At 37.1% G+C, this 16,204-nt stretch overlaps 1 protein-coding gene across 11 annotated transcripts in view; it reads right to left on the bottom strand.

Annotated features, from left to right (window-relative positions):
* Positions 1 to 16,204, bottom strand: part of LOC143027184 (popeye domain-containing protein 3-like) — a 404,351-nt gene that overhangs the window by 122,597 nt on the left and 265,550 nt on the right. The window lies entirely within an intron of this gene.

Consider the following 16,204-nt stretch of genomic DNA (forward strand, 5'->3'; position numbering starts at 1 on the left):
TTATACTGTCCTGATATTCTCTTCTTGCTTTTCCCAAATTTAATTATACTGCACTTCTTGATGTTGAATTCTACCTCCCATCTCTTGCTCCACTCTGAGACTTTGTTCAGATCACTCTGTAATGAGTCACAGTCTATTTCGGAGTTTATTCTCTTTAATAACTTTGTGTCATCCCCAAAACAGTTCATGTATGGAGCTGCCTAGTGTAGGCCTTATGGTCTCTTGCAGTCTCCTTCATTCTTATATTATGTAACTTTCAATACCTTCATCCATGTCATTTACATATATAGCAAACATTATCGGAACTAGTACTGACCCCTGTGGGACGCCACTACTTATTTCTTCCCATTTTGAATATTTGTCTCTGAGCACTATTCTCATTTTTCTTCCATGTAGGAAGTACTCCATCCAATTCAAAAGTTTTCCATGTATGCCTCCTATTGTTTTCAGTTTATATAGCAACTTTCTCTGTGGTACTTTATCAAATGCCTTTTGTAGGTCCAGAAAGGCACAGTCTGCCCAGCCATCCCTTTCTTGCAATATATCTATCAATCTTGAATAGAAACAAATCAAATCAGTGGTACATGATCTTCCTTGTCTGAATCCAAATTGCTTTGGGTTCAATGTATTATTCTCCTCCTGATATTTTGTCCATCTATCATTGATGATTCTCTCACAAATTTTAACTATTGTACTCGTTAGGGACTCCGGTCTATAATTTGTTGGGTCTTCCTTATTTCTCCCCTTATATATTGGCATTTTTCCAGTCTCCTGGTAGTTTTCTTTCTTTGAGTGAGCATTCAATTCTTTTGTATATTTTTCCCATTAGTTCGTCTATATATTCCTTTAGTATCCAGTTTGCAACTCTGTCCAGGCCATGTGACTTGTTAATGTCAAGCTTCAATATTTGATTCCTTATTTCATTCTGAGTAATATATAATTTCTTCACTGAAGGAAATCTTACTTCAATTCTTTGATCACAGTTTTGTAATTTTTTTTCCTCTTTGGTGAATACAGATTTGAAGTATTTGTTCATGATATCTGCCATTTCTATATCTTCTGTGGATTCTCTGTTACCTTGATGTAATTTAAGTATTTCCTGTTTAATTTTTAGTTTTCCATTTACATATCTATAAAATAATTTGGGTTGATATTCATATTTGTCTGTTACATCCTTTTCATAATTTATTTTCTCTTCTCTACATATTTTTACATATTCATTTCTTAGCTTGGTGTATATTTTCCATTTCTCAGATTTTTTCATTTTTTCCATCTTTTCCAGGCTTTATCTCTTCTGTCTTTTGCCTCACTGCACTTTTTATTATACCAGGATTTTATATATACCCTTTCCTGTTTTTGTCTAGGTACATACTTATCCACTCCTTCATTATAGATTTCCTTCCAAATTGTCCATTTCTCTTCCACCTTTGTTTCTTCATTATTAAATTTTTTCCAATTTGCTTCTTGAAAGAATTTTCTAAGTTTCCCAAAATCTGTTTTGTTATACATTAGTCTTCCTTTTCTGTGTTTTTTGTTAATTTCTATATTTGTTTCTTTATTTAATTCTAGTTCTAGTAGTGATTTTTTTTCCAATTGGTGTCTTGTATTTGATTTTATCCACAATTTCGGGTTCTGATGTGAATATCAAATACAATCTTGAGGGTTCATCATTATTTCTATATCTGATATTTTCTTTGACCCATTGCATCAATGTATAATCAATGGTCATTTCCAGTAATATGTTTCCCCAGTGATCTTCTCCACCTTTCACAGTCATTTCTTCCCAACATATTTCTTTTGAGTTAAAATCACTCATAATTACCAGATTTCCTTCTTTCTTTAGTATTTCATTTAGTGTTTTTCTTGTGTCTTTCAGCATTTTGGAGTGTTCATTTTCATTCCATGCATGAGTTTTAGGCGGGACATAAATCACTGCATACTTTCTATTTTTCATATCTCTACCCCCAACTGTTATCATAATCAACTCCACATTGTTCTGTCCTTCTTTGATTTTAGTCACATTTAGTCCTTTCTTGGTTAGCAACATGACTCCTCCACCCTGCTTTGTTTCTCTATTTCTGAAACAACAATTATATAATCCTTGGCCTATACTATTTAGTGGTAATGATCCTTTCAATTTTGTCTCCATAATCCCCATTATATCTGGTTTTTCTTGTTCCAGATAGTCATTCAATTCATCTATTCTTGATATCAATCTGTCTATGTTAGTATATGTTATCTTTAAATTTTTCCTTTTCTTTTCTTCTTGCTCCTGCATTTCCTTTTCCCTTATGTACCATTTCCTCAGTCTCAAGTCCATCACTCTCCAAAAAAACTCCTTCCATTCATTTTTTTATCTTTTCTCATTCTTTTCCTTAGCTTCCTCTTAAGTGTTTTTTTTTCATCACTCAGTTCCTTTTTTATCCTTAACTATTTGTAGTTTTTACTTTTTGCAAGTTTTCCTACATTTCTTAATATTTCTTATGCTATCCTCTGCAAATTAAGTTTTACTTTGAGAGGTCCATTCTTCTCTTCAGAATATTTTCCCATCCTGTAGATTTCTTCTATTGCCTTTTCAAGTCCTTGTCCCTCCTCCTGTATTTCTTTTAGTATTTCTGTTACTATATTTTTCTCCTCTTTTTCCCTTTGGAACCTTATTAGTCCATGTTTCTCTTTGATACCATGGATTACAATACTTTTTTTTTTTTTGTCTATTGTGTCTCTTACCCAATCTCTTTTTCCCTTTATTACTTCTATCACCGTGTCCTTTGTACTTTCATTCATTTGTTCTTTGACTATTTCTTTAAGTAGTATTTTCTGGTCTTCTTTGTCTTCTTTCTTTTTGTTTTTAATTTCAATCATGTTTGATTTCTTCTATATTTTCACCAACTTTGCCTGCCTCTATTAATATCTTTTCATTAACTTCCCTCAACAATGTTTCATTCATATTTGTGACTTCACTTTTCATCTTTTCATTATCATTTTTTACTTTAGCCAGTTCCTTTTTCATTTCTTCCATTTACCTATATAGTGCATTTTTCTTTCCTCAATTCACTCACTTCTTTGTATAACTGGTTATGTTCCCATTTCCATTCAACAATATCCCTTTTCATTTCAAATATTTTTTGGTTTATTAGTATGCTTTTGAGGTCGATACCTATTTCTGTTCTGAATCCATGGAATGATTCATCTTCATATGTAGGACTGTCAATATTACAAAGTTTTTTCTAACCCCTTCCAGAGGCATTTCATACTTACTCATATCTAATCTTCTTTTGGTTGTCTCTGTGTATGTCGGTTTATCATGTATTTTATCCATTTCCCTTCTTTTTTTCTATTCTTGTTAAACTTAAAACTCTTTGCTACATCACGGTTCCACTCATCATTGCCCCCCTCCGATCTGTTTACAACTAGGCAAATCAACAATTTTTGGTCGAAGAATCACTAGGTTTAGCTGATGAACAATATGGGTTTAGGAAAGGTAGGGGTGACATGGATCAGATTTTTGTAGTCAGGCAAATGTGCGAGAAACCTTTAGGAAAAGGTAAGGATGGTTTTTTGGGCTTTTATGAATTTGGAAAAGGCTTATGACAGGGTAGACAGGAAGACACTATGGGAGGTTTTGCAGATATATGGGATAGGAGGAAAGTTGTTAATGGCAGTCAAGAGTTTTTATGAGAATAGTAGAGCCTGTGTTACAATCAGAAATGGAGAGAAAGAGGAGTATGGGTTTGAGGTAAAGGTTAGACTGATTCACCAAGGATGCGTTATGTTGCCTTGGCTGTTCAATTTATATGGATTTACCTAATTGTATTATACAGGAAGGGAGCTATGCTTGTGGTGACATGTCTTTGTATCTTTCAGCATTGAGTTTTTGTTTTTTAAATCTTGAATAATGTTTGTTCACACTGTTTCTTTGTCTAATTTGTTCCAGGTATCCATCATTCTGTGTAGAAAGCTTTTTTTTTTTTTCTTCTTTTTTTCAGATCTCTTCTGTAATGATCTTTTTTGAGTTTCTTTTTGTGTCGTCTTGTTTTTCATTTGTCCCATTTCAATAAATTATTCTTATCTAAGATTTCCATTCCTTTCATAATTCTATAGATAGTAGGTCTCCTCTTTCCCTTCTTTGTTCCAGAGTTGGTAATTCTAATTTGGACAGTCTTTGTTCATATGTCATTTTGGAAAGAGTTGGTCCCAGTTTTGTTGTTGCTCTTTGTATTTTTCTAATTTTCTTATATTCGTTTTGGTACTGAGTGTCCACAGTGTTGCTGCATACTCAAGTTTTGGTCTTATTAGTGTAGTTAGAATTTTTTTTTTTATAATTTTCTCATTCAAATAGACAAATGCCACTTTTATTAACCTGAATAAATTGTAGGTTTCTCTGACTATTCTATTAATGTTTATCTGGTGTCATGTCTTTGCTGATCATCACTCCAAGGTCTTTTTCCGAGTTTACTTTTTTGAAGTTGAAAGGGAAGGGTGAGTGTAAGTTTGGGAGTGTAAGTGGGAGGTTTTCAGGAGTGAAGAGAGGGCAAGAGAGGGAAGGGGTGGCTATTCTAGTAAGTGAGGAGATAGGTAAACAGGTAGTGGAGTGGAAGGAGGTTTCCTCAAGGATAATGTGGATGAAGGTGAAACTGGGAAAGGAGATGCGGGTCTTTGTAAGTGCATATGGGCCTGGCAGTGAGAAGAGCGTGGAAGAAAGGGAGGCCTTTTGGATAGATTTAAATGAGTGCATAGAGGGTTTAGGAAGAAATGTCAATGTAATAGTACTGGGAGACCTTAATGCTAGGGTGGGAAATGGTCCAATCGATGGAGTGGTTGGGAAGTGTGGAGTTCCAGGAAAGAATCGTAGTGGAGAGTTGATGGTGGAAATGTGTTTAGAGAGTTGATGATAGCAAATACAGTGTTTCGGAAGAAAGTCAAGCATAAGTACACATGGGAGAGGGTGGTGGAGGGAAGGGTGGTAGATAGAGCGCTAATGGATTATGTAGTGGTAAATAGGATTATGATAGGAAGAGTTAAGGATGTACATGTGCTAAGGGGAGAGGGTGGGGGAATATCAGATCATTTTTTGGTGGAAGGTAAGCTGAGAGTGGAGGATAGATGGAGAAAGAGGAAAGGGACAAAAGGTAGGGAGGTTCTTAGAGTGAACTCCTTGAATGAAAAGGAAAAGGAGAAGGAGTACGAAAAGAAGCTGAAGGAGGAGTGGGAGGGAGTAAAGGATGGAGCAGAGATGGGGGTGGAGGAGGAATGGGGATGGTTCAAGGAGGGAGTCTTAAAGTGTGCAAGGATGATGTGTGGAACAAGAAGGACAGGGGGAAATAGAAGAAAGGGTAGTGAATGGTGGGATGAGGAAACAAAGAAGGTTGTAGAAGAGAAGAAGCGAGCATTCACAGATTGGTTACAAAAGAGGACGGGGGAGTCATATGAGACGTACAAAGAAAAGAAAAGAGAAGTAAAGCAAAAGGTAAAGGAGGCAAAGAGGAGAGCAGATGTGAAATGGGGTAGGAGTATGACAGAAAATTTTGAAAGTAATAAAAAGATATTTTGGAAAGAAATTAAGAGAGGAAGAGGAGGCGAATCAAGTAGGGAAGAAAAGGTAAAAGGTACAGATGGAGAGATGATAATGGAAGAGATGGCAGTAAGGGGAAGATGGGCAGAATATTTTAGGGAGTTGCTAAATGTGAAGGAGGATAGGGAAGGAAAGATAGCTGCAGTGGGAAATGCTAAGAAAAGGAGAGTGATGAGTGAGGAGAATGGAGGAGAAATAAGGAAGGATGAGGTGAAGGCAGTTGTAAAGATGATGAAAGCAGGTAAGGCACCTGGTCTGGATGGATGCCATGCAGAATGTCTGAAAAAGGGAGGTTCAGTGATGGTGGACTGGTTGGTGAGGTTATTTAATGTTTGCTGGAGAGAGGGTAGAGTACCGGAGGACTGGAGAAGTGCCTGTATAGTTCCTCTTTACAAGGGAAAAGGGGACAAGTGTGAATGTAGTAGTTTCAGAGGGATTAGCCTGTTAAGTGTAGTAGGGAAGGCTTATGGGAGGATCTTAATTGAGAGGATTAGGAGAGGAACAGAAGGAGTAATTGGTGAGGAACAGTGTGGATTTAGGACAGGTAGAGGTTGTGTAGATCAGATCTTTGTGGTAAGACAGATATGTGAGAAAGCTATAGGAAAGGGGAAGGATGTTTTTTGGGCTTTTATGGATCTGGAAAAGGCTTATGATAGGGTAGACAGAAAGGCACTGTGGGAGGTTATGCAGATTTATGGGATAGGAGGAAAGCTTTTGGGAGCTGTCAAGAGTTTTTATGAGAGTAGTAGAGCTTGTGTCAGGATTAGAAATGGAGAGAGTGAGTGGTTTGAAGTAAAGGTGGGACTTCGTCAAGGATGCGTTATGTCGCCCTGGCTGTTCAACTTATACATGGATGGGGTGGTGCGAGAGGTGAATGTTAGGGTAGTGGGTCAGGGATTGGAGATGGTTAAAGAAAATGGAGAAAAGTGGGAGGTGAGCCAGCTGTTGTTTGCGGACGACACTGCGCTTGTGGCAGGGTCAGAGGAGGGATTGAGGAAGCTGGTGGCAGAGTTTGGGAGAGTATGTGATAGAAGAAAGCTAAAGATAAATGTGGGTAAAAGTAAGGTGATGAGATGTACAAGGGGTGAAAGTGGCAGTACACTGGAAGTGAACATTAATGGAGAGTGACTGGAGGAAGTGGATAGTTTTAGATACTTGGGTGCAAGTGTAGCAGGAAAAGGTGGAGTGAAGGTGGAGGTAGAATGTAGATTGAGAGAAGTGAGTAAATGCCTTGGTGGATTAAAGAGTGTAATGAGGAATAGACATTTGGGAATGGATGCGAAGAGGAGACTGTATGAAGGAGTGATTGTGCCAACAGCACTGTATGGGGCAGAAACGTGGAACATAAGAGAAGAAGAGAGAAGGAGTTTGAATGTGTTTGAGATGAGGTGTCTGAGAAGTATGGTGGGGGTTACTAGGCTGGATAGAGTGAGAAATGAGGAGGTGAGGAGGAGAACAGGGGTGAAAAAGGATTTGGGAGATAGGGTTGATGAAAGAATATTAGGATGGTTTGGACACATGGAAAGAATGAGTGAAGAAAGACTAGTAAAAGAGGTATGGAAGGCAGATGTGGAGGGAGTGAACATGAGGGGACGTCCTAGGATGAGATGGATGGATGGGGTGAAGGGGGCTTTGGGGAAGAGGGGAATGTCTGTTGAGGAAGGAAGGGAGAGGACGGAAGACAGAGGTGAGTGGAGAATGGTTGTATATGGATGATGTTGTGATTGCATGAGGAGGAATGGGCGGGGGGTGGGGGTGGTGTAGTATGTGTGAGTAAATTTTGACGCAGCCCGAAGAGATTTCTCCCCGTCCTCTCCTTATATGCAAGGGGGGACGGAGAGGGGGGGTTGCCGATTAAATGAAGCGGCCTTGCTGTGGATGTGCTGTGTCTTGCGACACTGCTTCTGACCCAGGGCGGTGGGCAGAGTGCAGGTATGACCCGTCATCCAGGAGGTGCTCAGATGAGAGGGAGGGTGGGAGGGGTGTGGAGTGTATTTAGGGATGAAATGGGTGGGAGTGTTTTTATGCCTTTTCCTTTTTGGCTACCTCCCTTGGAAGGGGGAAAAAGCCTTGGTATATGTATGTATGTACTTTTTTGATCCCTTTTTCACCAATTTTATTATCTCTTGATATTCTGTTTTTACTTTTTCCAAATTCCATTATACTACACTTTTGAGTCCATTTCCATATCTTGCAATCCTCCTCCATTCTTACTTTCTTTAGTATTTTTGCGTTGTCTGTAAAGAAATTCATATAACACTCTACTCCTTCATCCATGTCATTTATGTATATGGCAAACATGATTGGGGCCAGTACTGATCCCTGCGGGACAACACTTATCATTTTTTCCCAATTTGAGAATTTATCTCTAATTACTATTCTCATTTTCCTCCCAGTCAGGAAGTCTTTCATCCATTCCAATAATTTTCCTCTGATGTCACCTATTGACTCTATTTTCCCTATTAGTTTCTTGTGTGGTACCTTATCAAATGCCTTTTGTAGGTCTTGAAAGGCACAGTCTGCCCAACCATCTCTTGTACTATATCTATTAATCTTGAGTAGAAGAAGATCAAGTTTGTTGTACATGATCTTCCTTGTCTGAATCCAAATTTATTTTGATTCAGTATAGTTTTTTTCTTCCAAATGTTTAACCCATCTATTTCTGATGACCTTTTCAAAAAAAAAAATTACTGTGCTTGTCAGGGAGACCAGTCTGTAATTTGATAGATCTTCCTTGTTTACTCCCTTATAAATCAGTACAATGTTTCCATTCTTCCAGTTTTGTGGCACCTTTCCTTCTTTAAGTGAGAATTTAATTGTATATTTTATCAGTTAATTCCTCCATGCATTCTTTCAGTATCCAATTTGCAACTCCGTCTGGAGCATGTGATTTCCTGACATCAAGGGTTTTCATTTGGCCACTGATTTCCTTCTGTATTACAATTATTTCTTTCATTGAGAGGGATATCTCTCTATTTCCTCACAGTTAGGTGAGTTTTCTATTGAGAATACTGATTTGAAATGGTTGTTCATAATTTCAGCCATTTCCAGTTCTTCTGTATATTTGTATTTACCCTGGCACAGCTTTTCTATTTCTTGTTTATTCTTCAGTTTGCCATTTACATACCTGTAAAATAGTTTGGGTTCTTCCTTGCATTTTTCTATTATTTTTTTTCGTAGTTTCTCTTTTCATCTCTATGTATTTTTACATAATCAGAGATAAAAAGAGTAATGAGTCAGGGATTAGAGATGGTTAAAGAAAATGGAGAAAAATGGGGGACAACCCAGTTGTTGTTGGCTGATGACACTGTGCTTGTGGCAGGATCAGAGGATGGATTAAGGAAATCAATGACAGAGTTTGGGAAGGTGTGCAAAAGAAGGAAGTTGAAGATAAATGTGGGTAAAGTAAGGTGATGAGATGTACAAGGGGAGAGGATGGCAGCAAATTGGAAGTGAGTATTAAGGGAGAAGGACTAGAGGAAATGGATAGCTTTAGATAGTTGGATGTGAATGTAGCAGGAAAGGGAAGAGTGGAGGTGGAGGTAGAATGTAGATTATGAGAAGCAAATAAATGCTTTGGGGGATTAAAAAGTGTAATGAGAAATAGACATTTGGGAATGAATGCAAGGAGACTGTATGAAGGAGTGTTTGTGCCAATAGCACTGTATGGGGCAGAAACGTGGAACATAAGAGAGGAAGAGAGTAGTTTTAATGTGTTTGAGATGAGGTGCCTGAGAAGTATGATAGGGGTATTACTAGGCTGGATAGAGTGAGAAACAAGGAGGTGAGGAGGAGAGCAGGGGTGGAAAGGGAGTTGGGAGATAGGGTTGATGAAAGTATTGGGATGGTTCGGGCACATGGAAAGAATGAGTGAAGTAAGATTAGTACAAGAGGTGTGGAAGGCAGAGATGGAAGGAGTGAAGGGTGTGACCAAGGATGAGATGGGTGGAGTAAAAGGGGGCATTGGGAAAGAGGGGAATGTCAGTTGAGGAAGGGAGAAGACAGATGGTAGGGGTGAGTGGAGATTGGATGATTGTGTAAGGATGATGCTGTGATGCATGAAAGGGAGGGTGGGGTATGGGGAGGTGAGGGAGTATGTGTGAATGATATTTTGATGCAGCCTGAAAGGATTTCTCCCCCGTCTCTCTCTTTTTTTTTTTTTTTTTTTTTTTTGCATGAGGGGACAGAGAGGGGTGGTCACCGATTAAATGAAGCAGCCCTGCTGTAAATGTGCTGTGTCTTGCTACACTGCCTCTGACCCAGGGCAATGGGCAAGATACAGGGATGATCCGTCATCCAGAAGCCAAGAATAGAGGGAGGGAGGGAGGGGGTGAATGGGAGTGGAGTATGTGGGGATGGAATGGGTGGAAGTGGATTTTTTGCCATTGTTTCTTGGCTACTTCCCTTGTAAGGGGGAAATAGCCATTGGTATATGTATTATTATTATCATTAGTTATTAATATTAAGAGCATTATCATTACAACAATTATGATTTCTATTGTTTTTATTACTATTATTATTACTTTCATTATTATTGTGGTTATTATTACTACTACTATCATCATTATTATTATTATTATGATAATCATTATTATTACTATTACTATCTATATTATATTATCATCATTTTCATTCTTATTATTACTTTTATCATTATTATTATCATTATTTTCATTATTCATCATGTAACTTTTACTATTACCTATTATAATTATTTTTATGGTTATCATTATCATTGTTGTTATTATCATTAGTAGTATTATGGTTATCATTATTATTACTATTAATAATGTAATATTTATTATTACTTTCTTCTCAATATTATTATTCTTACCCTTTTTGTCACCATCATTATTATTATGATTATTATTATCATTAGGATGGTTTGAACACATGGAAAGACTGAGTGAAGAAAGATTAGTTAATGAAGTGTGTTAATAATTTTATCATTACCATCATTATCATTGTTATAATTTTTATTATTAATATTGTTAGTATTACTATTATTCTTATTCTTATTCTTATTACTATTTTTTATTATATTATTACCATTGTTATTCTTATTATCATAAATCGGGTTATCCTTGGCTGAAAAAAAAATAGTATACTTTTCATACTCTATGTAACAAATTAGTAAACACTAGTACAGGGCTACCCAATACAATAAACACTGATTACTCAGGCAAACTGTACAACCAACCTAAATGTAATAATTAATGTCTTTAGAACACAAGACAATATAAAATTGGAATAGGGAAGGGTTACTGCATAGAATGGAATTTTTCTAGAGGGCATCTCATGGCAATAAAGGTACATACTTAAATTTGGTGGCAACAAGCAATGGGATGAATGGTAAAAATTAACAAAAATGGGTGGCCACAAGCAATAGGTGGGTATCAGTGATTGTCACAAGCAACATCAAATAATGGTAATACATGACAATGAGTGTTAGAAGATTGTGGCAAAATAGGACTAGTGAGAAGGCTGGAACAATATGTCATGAGCCGAAAGAAGAATTGAGGCACACTGTTGCACCTCAGTCAGCACAAGAATGCTGGTGTTGCTCCTGGTATGCTGTCACTGAAACCAAAGTGGTGCAGGCCAAGATGAAATCATTAGTGGCTCACAAGGCTACTATATGAAATATGAAAACAAGTGCACATGAATGTGAATGTGTGTGCGTGTATTTTCCTGATTGTAGTATACGGGAAAGGAGCAATGCTCACCGAGTCCCATCTCCTATTCTCAAATTTTCTCACATACCGAGACTCAAATTCATGTACAGTTCCAACTTAATCTACATCCTTGATTTCAATTATATGTGGATTTGAACTCGTGTATTATAATTATTTGAGCTTGGGCTATATCACCTACACTATTCCACATATTTATGTATCTATATTGAAAACTGTATTTCTTCTCATCCTTTAGACATGGTTTTTTTTAATTTACTCCCATGACCTCTTAAAAAGCCTCCCATCTTTAATCAGATATCTTCTGTCAATACAATCTATTCCCATTAGTCACCTGAACACTGTAATCACATCACCTCTTCCTCTTTGATCTAGTGCATGCATGTGAATATGTATTTACCTCACACTGCATTTACCCAGTTGTAGTATACAGGAAAGAAACAAGCCTCATTAGAGCCTGTCTCCTACTCTGCAATTTCTTATATTTAGTGTTAAATTCAAGTACAGTTCCAACTTATCTGTATCCTTCATTTCCAATTATCATATTTAGCTTTTCAATCATACATTGTTTCAGCTTGGGCTATATCATCTAGGCTATTCCAAGTATCTATGCATCTACATGGAAAACTCTATTTCTTCATATCATTTAGACATATAGTCTTCCTTCATTTGTTCCCATGACCTCTAAAAGCCCTCCTACCCTTAATCAAGAGCACTCTTCTGTCAATATAATCTATCCCCTTTAACAAACTGAATACTGTAATCACATCACGTCTCTCTTCAATCCTTCAAAGTTGGCGGACTTACTAGTTTTAATCTTCCCTTGTATGGTTTTTCTGCCAGGATGGGAAACAGTTTAGCTGTTGTTCTTGTTTTGGTTTTGGATGGACTCAGACTTAGGATTTTTTTCATCATCTCTACAGTATAAAAAGGCCACTTAAATCTTCTGCAACAGTCCATATTTCTCTTCCATGATCCTGTTTATATACCTGTCAGGTGACAGGTTGACTTTTATATTTTCAGTTTTTTCCCTTTTGCTTTTGTAATGGATTCACTTCCCAAGGAAGTTTAAAGATGGTCTTTTACACCTATTGCCCATTTCCAATACTTTGGATTATTATTTCTTACATATACCAAAGGCTTTTTTCCCCTTACACAGGGGGTAGCCAAAAAGAAAAAGGCATAGAAACCACTCCCACCCATACCATTTCTTATATATTCCACTCCCCTCCACCCTCCTCCCTTCCTCTTATCTTGGCATCTCCTGGATGATGGGTCATCCCTGCATACTGTTCACTGCCCTGGGTCAGTTGCAGTGTTGCATGACACAGCACATCCACAGCAAGGCTGCTTCATAAATTCAGCAACCCCACCCCTCTCCGTCCCCCCATGCAGAAAAGGAAAAGACGGGGAGAAATCCCTTTGGGCTGCGTCAAACTTTTTTCTCATACATACTTCCTCACCCCCCATCCCCCACCTACTCCCCCTCATGCATCACAGTATCATCTATACACAGCCCCTCTCCATTCACCCCTATATAGAGGCTTGGGAAATATAATACAGATAAGACCAGACCAATTAAGGTTAAATTCAGGTCACAAACGACAGCAGAGAATATCTTAGTAAAAACAGGGAAACTAGCAGACAGTGAGCAACATAAAAAGGTATGGATAAAAAGAGACATGAATAAAGAGGAAGGAGAGGATGAGAAATCAAAAAGACTAGAAGCTAAGGAAAAAAAACAAGAAAAGAACAGAGACAGAAAAAGAGAAATTCTATTGGAGAGTAGTGAATATGAAAGTGAAGAAATAGTTCATAGCAGAGAAAAACGGAAAGGAAACAGAAAACACGATGGAAGTAGCAGAAAATTAAAAGTGTCTCACACAAATATAGTTTTGAACGAACTGAATGATTACCTGAAGGAAAAAGAACTGGACATAATGGAAATTGTAGAGACAAAATTGAAAGGTCCACTACCACCCAACAGTGTGGGACATGGAGCATATAATTGTTGGGTTAGAAACAGAGAGGTAAATCAAGGGGGTGGAGTTATGTTCCTGACTAAGAAGAATATAAATGTGAGGAATGTCACATATGGAAAGAATAGTGTAGAGATGATTATGATGGAAGTGGAGGACAAGGATAAGAGGAGCAGAAAGTTTGTAGTAAATTATGTGCCTCCTAAAATGGCTTTGTGGGAAGAGAGAGAACACAAGAATATGTTAGAAGACACCAGGATATCACTACGATAATGGAAGATGGAGGACAAATAATTATAATGGGTGACTTTAACCTCTTCACTCCGGGGCACATCGCATGTCTGGCAGCATTAGCTGCCCGACGTGCGATGTTGTGTCATAATAATCGCATTATAAAAAATAAAGTCAGTGCTCAATCATTCGTTCTCTTTCACCCATGAATTTTGATAACCATAGAAAATATGATGAAGCCAGTTTAGAGAGAATGGAGGTTACGTAGGTATGACTACAATAAATATAATCAAGACGCCGACATCGGCATCATCGCGCACCCACTTGCTCCTCATGTCACCGTATGGAAGTGGTTAATTGTAAAGAAGTCTGCTGGGAAGAGATGACAGTGAAGGGTGGAGACAACCTATGGGGAAATGTATTACTTGATATGATTATAGAACATACAATGACGCCTGGAAAACCTGGAAAATGGCAAGTCTATAAACTATAGAAATGAGTATGTTAAAGTGAGATGTGAGGAAAAAAGGAACCATGAAAAGGATATTATAGATAAATGCATAGAGCAACCCAAACTATTCTATCGATACGTGAATGGTAAACTTATAAACAAGCAAGAAATGGTGAAACTATGCCAAGGAAGTATAGAATACACAGAAGATTTAGAAATAGCCGAAATCATGAAATATCACTTTAATTCTGTCTTCACTAAAGAGAAAACACAATATTGGAACGAAGGTAATGAAAGGCATTCTCCCCCCCATGAGCGACATAACAATAGCACAAAAAGAAATATTAGAACACCTATCAAACCTTGACGTCAGGAAATCACATGGCCCGGATGGAATTGCAAATTGGATTCTAAAAGAATGCAAAGAAGAACTAATGGACAAAATACATAACATAATAGATTGTTCACTCAAAGAAGGAAAGATACTAAAAGACTGGAAAAATGCTAACATTGTACCAATATATAAAGGAGGAAACAAGGAAGAACCAACTAACTAAAGGCCAGTCTCACTAACAAGTACTATAGCCAGAATTTGTGAGAAAATCATCAAGAATTGATGGGTAAAACACCTGGAAGACAACAATATAATAAACCCAAGACAATTTGGGTTCAGACAAGGAAGATCATGTACCACAAACTTAATATGTTTCTACTCAAGATTAATAGACATAGTGTAAGAAAGGAATGGATGGGCTGACTGTGCCTTCCTGGACTTACAAAAAGCTTTTGACAAAATACCACACAAAAAATTATTAAAGAAACTTGAACATATAGGAGGGATACAAGGGAACCTACTAAAATGGATGGAGGACTTCCTGATTGGTAGAAAGATGAGACTAGTGCTCAGAGAAAAATATTCAGATTGGAAAGAGATGATCAGTGGAGTACTGCAAGGATGTGTACTAGCTCCAATAATGTTTGCTATTTATGTGAATGACATGGATGAGTATGTGAAGTGTTACATGAGCTTCTTTGCTGATGATGCCAAACTGTTAATGAAAGTAAAAACTGAAGAGGATTGTGAATCACTGCAGGAAGACCTTAATAGAGTATGGAAGTGGAGTCAGAAATGGGAGGTGGACTTCAATATTAAGAAGTGTAGCATAATGGAGTTTGGAAAAAAGCAAAAACAGAATATCAGGAAAATATAAAATTGGAACCAAGGAGGTAAAGAAGGAGAGATCTGAAAAAGATTTGGGTGTGATTATCTCAAATGACTTGCCCTATGATAAACAGATAAACAAAATTGTTGGAGAATCCTACAACTTGCTAAGGTCAATAAAAATGGCATTTACATATTTGGACAAAGAAATTATTAAAAAGATATTGGTCACACTGATAAGGCCTAGACTAGAATATGCAGTGACAATGTGGTCACCCAGTACCAAAAAGAATATAAAGAAAATAGAAAGAATCCAGAGAGCAGCAACAAAAATGGCACCTGCACTCGCAAACTTGTCATATGAGAGATTGGCTAAACTAGATTTACCGACTCTGAAGTAAAGAAGAGAGGTTACTGACCATCTAGAGAATCATGAAAGGCACAGAAATACTTGATAGAGAGGACTTGTTAAACTGGGACAGGAGAAGCACAAGAGGACATGGAAAGAAAATCAAAAAACATAGCTACAGAAGAGATCTGAAGAAAAACAGTTTTCCACAGAGTGGTAGACACTTGGAACAAACTGGACAAGGAAATAGTGTGCGCAAAAACCATTCATGAGTTTAAAAGCAAACTAGACACTGCGAGATACAAAGGCGGGACACCACGAGTGTAGCTCCCCTTCCCGCAAAATACAACTAGGTAAATACACACACACAATATCATATATGTATATATTACATATATATATATATACATATATATATATATATATACATATATATACATATATATATATATATATATATATATATATATATATGCTGGTACATTGTGACAAGTTGATGAAGGTGGAAAAAGAAGTCACGGGTCTAGTTCCGAGTTTCTGAGTTTATTCCTGACCGGTTTTGCTCTATACTTCTTCAGAAGAAGCATAGAGCAAAATGGGTCAGGAATAAACTCAGAAACTTGGAACTAGACTCATGACTTCTTTTTCCACCTTTATCATATATATGTGTGTGTATATATATATATATATATATATATATATATATATATATATCTATATATATATATATATCTATATATATATATCTATATCTAGCTTTGTGCAAG

The sequence above is a fragment of the Oratosquilla oratoria genome, chromosome 7, assembly GCF_046742065.1.
Source record: "Oratosquilla oratoria isolate Oo_2021 chromosome 7, ASM4674206v1, whole genome shotgun sequence".
Classification (NCBI taxonomy): Eukaryota; Metazoa; Arthropoda; class Malacostraca; order Stomatopoda; family Squillidae; genus Oratosquilla; species Oratosquilla oratoria.